Genomic DNA, 6974 nt, shown 5'->3' on the forward strand with positions numbered 1-6974 from the left:
TAGAACGAACCCAGCTTTTCACAGTGGACTGGCGAGGGGTGGAAAAGGGCAGGGGGTCACCTCCAATCCCTGGTCACAGCTGTCTGTACGGTGCTGGCTGACGTCCGCGCTGACCATAGCCCCACAGGGAAACTTCATGCTGATCATAACAGTCTCTGCATCTTTTAAGGCAGCCATATCTAAGCAGAAGAAAACTTTGGATGATACAAAAGTTAATTTAGGCAAATTATAAACTGCTTTGTTTGGTTTTTTGAGAGTCTTGTTCTGTCGCCCAGGCTGGAGTGCAGTGGCACGATCGTGGCTCACTGCAACCTCTGCCTCCCGGGTTCAAGCAATTCTCCTGCCTCAGCCTCCCAAGTAGCTGGGATTACAGGCGTCCACTATCACACCCAGCTGATTTTTTTGTATTTTCAGTAGAGACGGGGTTTCACCATGTTGGCCAGGCTGGTTTCGAACTCGTGACCTCAAGTGATCCCGCAGCCTCGGCCTCCCAAAGTGCTGGGATTACAGTGCTAGGATTACTACCACATCTGGCCTGAACTCACTGCTTTAACTGAAGCAGTGGACGAAAGGCATAGCCAAGCAGTTTCACAGAAACTGGTCCTTAATAGAAAATTAACTCTAAATTGTTCCAAAATGGGTCCCTGAGAGGCATGGGGACGCTGCCCAGCAAGCGGTCCAGTTCCGTGTTTGCTAAGCTTCTACGGCACCGGCAGTCCCGGGGCCCAGGCACCTTCTGGACCCTGGGGGTACAGCCATGAGCCTAGCAGAGCCAGTCCCCATGTCCCCACCTGAGGAGCAGGCCCCAGACAGGTACTTGTCTGGCCTTCTGAGGAAGAGCGAGAAGTGGACAAGAGGACAGTGGGGTTGCGGGGGGCGGCACCTGTAGGCCTGAGGCAGGAGATAAGGGTCTGGAGGCAGGGAACCTAAGGCTGTTTCCCAACAACTTCCTTGAACTATATTGAAGGGAAAACCCTAACTTTACACTCCTAAGTAACAAAAGGACCAGAGGCTACTGCCTTTGCAAACCCCCTCACCTCTTCTGCCTGGCAGATGGGAAACTGGCTGTCTGCAACAAAGCAGACTGACTGCGGGTCAAGTCTTTGTTTGCAACTTTGTGACTTCAGTTCAGCCTCTGAATGGTCCTGGTCCACACCGATCAGACTGACTGCAGGCTGAGTTCTAGTTTGCGAACAAGGATAACTTTGTAACTTCACCCTAGCCTCTGACTGGTTGCTTTTTGCAACCACTTCACTGACATGAGGTGAGCACGAAGTGGCCAATGGGAAACTTCTAGCGGGTATTTGGGTCCCAGAAGATTCTATATCCAGGCCCTAGAGCTGCTGCTCGGGCCACTCCTACACTGTGGAGTGTGTTTCATTGTCAATAAATACCTGCTTTTGTGCTTTTGTTGCTTCATCCTTTCTTTGCTTTGCTGGGTGTTTTGTCCAATTCTTTGTTCAAAACACCAAGAACCTGGGCGATGTGCAGCCCAGACCCTCGGCCGGTGACAGGCCTGCGGGGTCGGTGGAGACCCTGGCCTCCACCTGTGCTCTGGAGGGCTCAGAGCAGGCGGGCACCTGGTCCAACTGAAGCCTTACAGAGAAGAGATTGCAGGCAGATGGCCAGAGCCAGGATGAGGACATGGCTGGGATCGGAGTGGTGGCCAGCGGAGCAGGGTGGGTGGGTGAACTTCGGGCGGATGGGGGAGGTGGCGCCAAAAGGGGGTGCTGACGAGACAGAGTGAAGCAGGTGCTGAGAGGAGTCAGCGCTGGCACCAGCTGGGCCTGGACTTGCCCGAGTACACAAAGGGTGGTGTAAGGGGTACCACGTCAGTCCTGGTCCAAGCCTCAGGACGTCTGTTTCCGCTTTGGTGCCCTGAGGCCATCAAATGTGTGGCCATGCTGCTGTGGGGACCTGAGGAGGCATGGGGACGACATAGAAGAGAACCCAGGTGACAGCGGGGCCCGGCCCTGTGACCCTGGTGGGGCTGTTCCAGGCAGGCCGCTGACCACCTGGCTGTAGTCACATGAGTGACCACTGGGCAGACCAAAAGAGGGACTCCAGCCAAGCCCAGTTCAAGCTGCAGAATCCTAACTACCCAGTGGCTGTTGTTTCAAACCGTGACGTGTGCGCGTGACGTGTGCGCGTGACGTGTGCGCGTGACGTGTGTGCGTGACGTGTGTGCGTGACGTGTGTGTGGTGTGTCATAAAGCAACAGATAACCTGTCCTCTGCAGCAGCCCTCAGGACCCACCCTGAGCTTCTGCTGCCAGGCCAGGACCTGGGAACCAGCGCCCCCAGCCCCGCCTTCACCTGGAGATCCCTGATGATCTCCTAATCCGTGTGCAGCCCAGCCTGGCTGTGCTTCCGGCCAGAACCGGGTTTATTCACCTTCGCAACCTTAGAAACTACAGGGGGCCTGTCACATCGCAGGGGCTGGAGAAGTGGTTACTAAAACAATGACTCTCAAAGTTCATCAAACATGAAATACTTCCTGCATGATGCCTTTCAACCTCAGGAAACGCCTGAGGGGTTCAGTGACGAGACCATTTAGTCATCTTTTTCGCATGTGCTCCACGTTACTTTATCTACTCCCCAAAGCTGAGAGTCAGGGAGGAATCCTGAACAGGGGCCCCCGCCTTGCTACATTTCAACCAGCCTCAGTGGTCACAGGAGCACCTTGCAACAGTGAAGCCCACTCTTACCTGGGCAGAAGGCATGTCCCAGAGAAAACAGTGTCCGAAGTGGCCTCCCCCAGCAACATGCATGTGGCATCCACGTCGCGCACAGCAGCGTTGTGGAAAATCCCACCTGGACACAAGGGAGGGTGAGCTCCGGCTTCTGGTCTTAAGGGAAGCTACTGGCGAGAAGCACTGGAGGTTTCTGGGTCACTGTGTCCACGTGACATGGACACAGACGCCACAACGCCATGCATTCCCCCAACAACGCGGATGCCCACCTGCCCTCTTTAGGGAAGCCGGAGAGGCTGCTGGGAACAGGCTGCTGATGGCGGTGATCCCGTGGATCCTCCCCAGGGCGTGGCCGACACAAACTTGCTTGTGCAAGAACTGGAAAGCCGGATCAAAGCGCCTGGGAGAGGAGCTGGGAAACGAAGCAGGCGAGCCCATTCCCCGAAGCCCATTCTCCCTGAGACGCGTGGGCACGGCGGCAGACATCACCTCAGCCAGCTGAGCTCCTGAAGCCAAATTGACACCAGAGTCCCTTCTGGGCCATGTCCCTCAAAGCCCTTTTGAAAGCAGGTAAACTGATGCTCACGACAGCCATCGTGCCCCGGGCAGGAGCCAGAGCAGGAAGCAATCAGCGCCACTGACAGCACTTCAAACACCAGCCCTGCCACAATGACCTATCTATTTACTCGTTTCTCATCTGTCCTCCTCTCCAGACGGTAAGCTCCATGCGGCAAAGGCCACGCGGCCTTACTCACCAACAGATGCCAACCCAACAAGGTGCCAGCAACCAGGGGCCACTCAGACTCCGGTCAGTGGCCAGTAATGTCACCCATATAATCTGCGGTTTGCAGACGATGGAACTGCGCAGGAGTTCTCCAAGGCGCCCACATCACCGAGCTGGCAGTTGGCAGAGACATAACTGAGAACCAGCAGGACCCACTCAAAATCTGCACCCCTGCACACCCCGCTGTCGCCAGGGCTTTAGAACAAGACCAGCAAATGAGAAAAATCAGTGGCAATACCTATTTCCCTCTTCTGGAAATGAGAATCTCATTTAGAGATTGCGGGTTAGCTTTTTTTAAAAAACAAAGTACCCTGAGTATTTTGCATAGTTTTATTTGAAAATGAAGGAAAAAAATCACAAGGAAACTGTCCTTACTTGTAAAATCCACAGACCAAAGGCTTTCCACGTCCGTCGGCTTCGTCGAAGCAGGACTGGGCAGCCTGACAATTCAAACTCGGCAGCCCCTCGCAAAGCACCCCCTTCCCTGGAAACCGTAAAATGAAAACCAAGAGGTCACAGCTCCGAGAAGAGAGCATCACAGACCAAAAGTCCCAGCTTGCCCCTAAGCCTGGTAGCTGCCATTCAGATTCTGATTCCTGGTGACACAATGAGTCAGGCACACTAACAGGAACACGTTCATCTCAAACCTGTAACTACAGATACAATTTTTTTTTTTTGACATGGTCTCGCTCTGTTGCCCAGGCGAGAGTGCAGGCGTGCGATGATCACTCACACTGCAGCCTCAGGCTCCCGGCTCCAGTGATCCTCCTGCCTACCTCAGCCCGCCGCATAGCTGGGACCACAGCGCGCACCACCACGTCTGCCTACCTCAGCCCCCCGAATAGCTGGGACTACAGTGCGCACCACCACGCCCAATTTACTTATTTTTTGTAGAGACAGGGTCTCCCTATGCTGCCCAAACTGTTCTCAAACTCCTGATTTTAACCGATCCTCCTGCCTCAGCCTCTCAAAACGCTGGGACTACAGGTGTGAACCACTGCGCCCAGCCCAGATGTAATTCCTATCAGTATTCTTCGAACTTGAATAATATACAGATACCTTTTAAAGGAAAGCAAAATTCTCATCGTTCCCCAGTGTTGACTTCAATTATTTTGAACATAGTGCTACTTAAATATGTATAAACATAAAATCAGGTATCAATTCCTTTTATATAACTATTAAACCAAAAATCATACATTAGATTAAGAATAAAACCACAAAACCAAGTAAATCCAAATCCATGCTTATTTGATGTGAAGATGATGTTCTGCTGCAACTAACCAGCCCCAGCAGAGCATCTGTGCCCCCAACAGCCTCCACGTAGTTGTTTCGGAGACCATGGGCCCCGCAGAGGACTCCGATTTCCCCCTCACGCTTCCCTATTCAAATTGCTGCAGAGGCCTTCCTGGGCGTCAGGGCATCACTCACAACACAAGGCCAAGACAATGAAAGTGTATTACTTGATACAGGTGGGTCAACAGACACCGCTTTGGTCACTGAATGACATGGCTCTGCTGGCTGTGAAGTGGCTCAGTTACACTTCACAGCCGTGTAACTCACTGGCTGTGAAGTGTAACTGACCACGCTCCATGAACATAGGGACCAAGTGGGGACCTGGGGAGCAGAGGAAAGCCAGGGTCTGTGACTGAGTGTGCTCCGTGAACCCAGGTACCAAGTGGGGACCTGGGAGAGGAGGGCCAGGGTCTGTAACTGAGCATGCTCTGTGAACCCAGGAACTGAGCATGCGCCGTGAACCCAGGAACTGAGCATGCTCCGTGAACCCAGGAACTGAGCATGCGCCGTGAACCCAGACACTGAGTGGGAAGCAGGAGAGTGGAGAGGAGCCAGGGCTGGGTCCCAGCATCTCTAGTCTAGATGGCTCCATTCAAATGACCAAACTATGTGCCTAGTTTCTTTCTTTCAGATTACCAGATGGAAATGCCAAATTATGACCTGTTTGTTGAGAACTTAACAGATCTCAAAGGACACCATCAATGTCTTGGAGGCTGTCAACACCCATTTGAGAAACGCTACGTCCCATTTTGTATTTAAGCCTTCCTGTCCCTAATTGGCCAAGAGATCAGTCACTAGAAGTGGTGGCACCTTCAGAAGAAGCGATGTCAAGTAATTTTCTCTGCTTGTGCAACACAAACCTATCTGCGGCCTTGTGGAAGGATCTCCTGAATCATTTCCAAAAATTCTTTCCCACAAGTAACTGTCAGCCTGTAGTTCCTGAATAGGTTATTACTCAGGAGCCTAAGCAAAGTTCCTTTTATGGGATATTGCAATATTTTGCTTAAGATAAAAATAAGTTACAATGACTTAAGCTTCTACCTCAGGAAGCCAGATCCCAGGTCAGCAAACCAGAGCCAAGTCTGTTTCTGAACATCCTGGGGAGCTAAGAAAGGTTTTCAAATTTTTAAGAATCAGTTCCTATTCTGCACAGACAGTTCCAGAAAACTCGAGGAGGAAAATGCTTCCCGACTCAGTCTGTGAGGCAAGCATTTCTTTGAAACCAAAACCAGGTAAGGCCATTACAAAAAAAGAAAACTACAGACCAATATCCTTCATGAACACAGACACAAAAATTTTTAATACAAAATTAGTGTCAGGCCTCTGAGCCCAAGCCAAGCCATCGCATCCCCTGTGACTTGCTCGCATCCCCTGTGACTTGCTCGCATCCCCTGTGACTTGCTCGTATAAGCCCAGATGGCCTGAAGTAACTGAAGAATCACAAAAGAAGTGCAAATGCCCTGCCTCGCCTTAACTGATGACATTCCACCACAAAACAAGTGAAAATGGCCGGTCCTTGCCTTAAGCGATGATACTATCTTGTGAAATTCCTTTTCCTGGCTCATCCTGGCTCAAAAACTCCCCCACTGAGCACCTTGTGACCCCCACTCCTGCCCGCCAGAGAACAACCCCCCTTTGACTGTAATTTTCCTTCACCAACCCAAATCCTCTAAAACGGCCCCACCCTTATCTCCCTTCCCTGACTCTCTCTTCGGACTCAGCCCACCTGCACCCAGGTGATTAAAAAGCTTTATTGCTCACACAAAGCCTGTTTGGTGGTCCCATGACATTGCGGTGCCCTGACTCGGATCAGGGGACCTCCCTTGGGAGATCAATCCCCTGTCCTCCTGCTCTTTGCTCCGTGAGAAAGATCCACCTATGACCTCTAGTCCTCAGACCAACCAGCCCAAGGAACATCTCCCCAATTTTAAATCGGGTGAGCAGCCCCTTTTTACTGTCTTCTCCAACCTCTCTCATTATCCCTCAACCTCTTTCTCCTTTCAATCTTGGCGCCACTCTTCAATCTCTCCCTTCTCTTAATTTCAATTCCTTTCATTTTCTGGTAGAGACAAAGGAGACACGTTTTATCCGTGGACCCAAAACGCCGGCGCTGGTCACGGACTGGGGAAGGCAGCCTTCCCTTGGTGTTTAATCATTGCAGGGATGCCTCTCTGATTACTCACCCACGTTTCAGGGGTGTCTGAC

General features: G+C 51.8%; 1 pseudogene across 1 annotated transcript in view; it reads right to left on the bottom strand.

Moving 5' to 3' along the window:
- Window positions 1-68: 68 nt before the first annotated feature.
- Window positions 69-6974, bottom strand: part of LOC105545489 — a 28442-nt pseudogene continuing 21536 nt past the window's right edge. The window contains exons 2-4 of the transcript XR_001006933.1: window positions 2962-3092; window positions 2708-2813; window positions 69-179 (exon numbers count right to left, since the gene is read on the bottom strand). The product of XR_001006933.1 is annotated as an uncharacterized LOC105545489 (transcript). The remainder of the gene's footprint in view (window positions 180-2707; window positions 2814-2961; window positions 3093-6974) is intronic.

Source organism: Mandrillus leucophaeus, unplaced genomic scaffold (assembly GCF_000951045.1).
Source record: "Mandrillus leucophaeus isolate KB7577 unplaced genomic scaffold, Mleu.le_1.0 Scaffold330, whole genome shotgun sequence".
NCBI lineage: Eukaryota > Metazoa > Chordata > Mammalia > Primates > Cercopithecidae > Mandrillus > Mandrillus leucophaeus.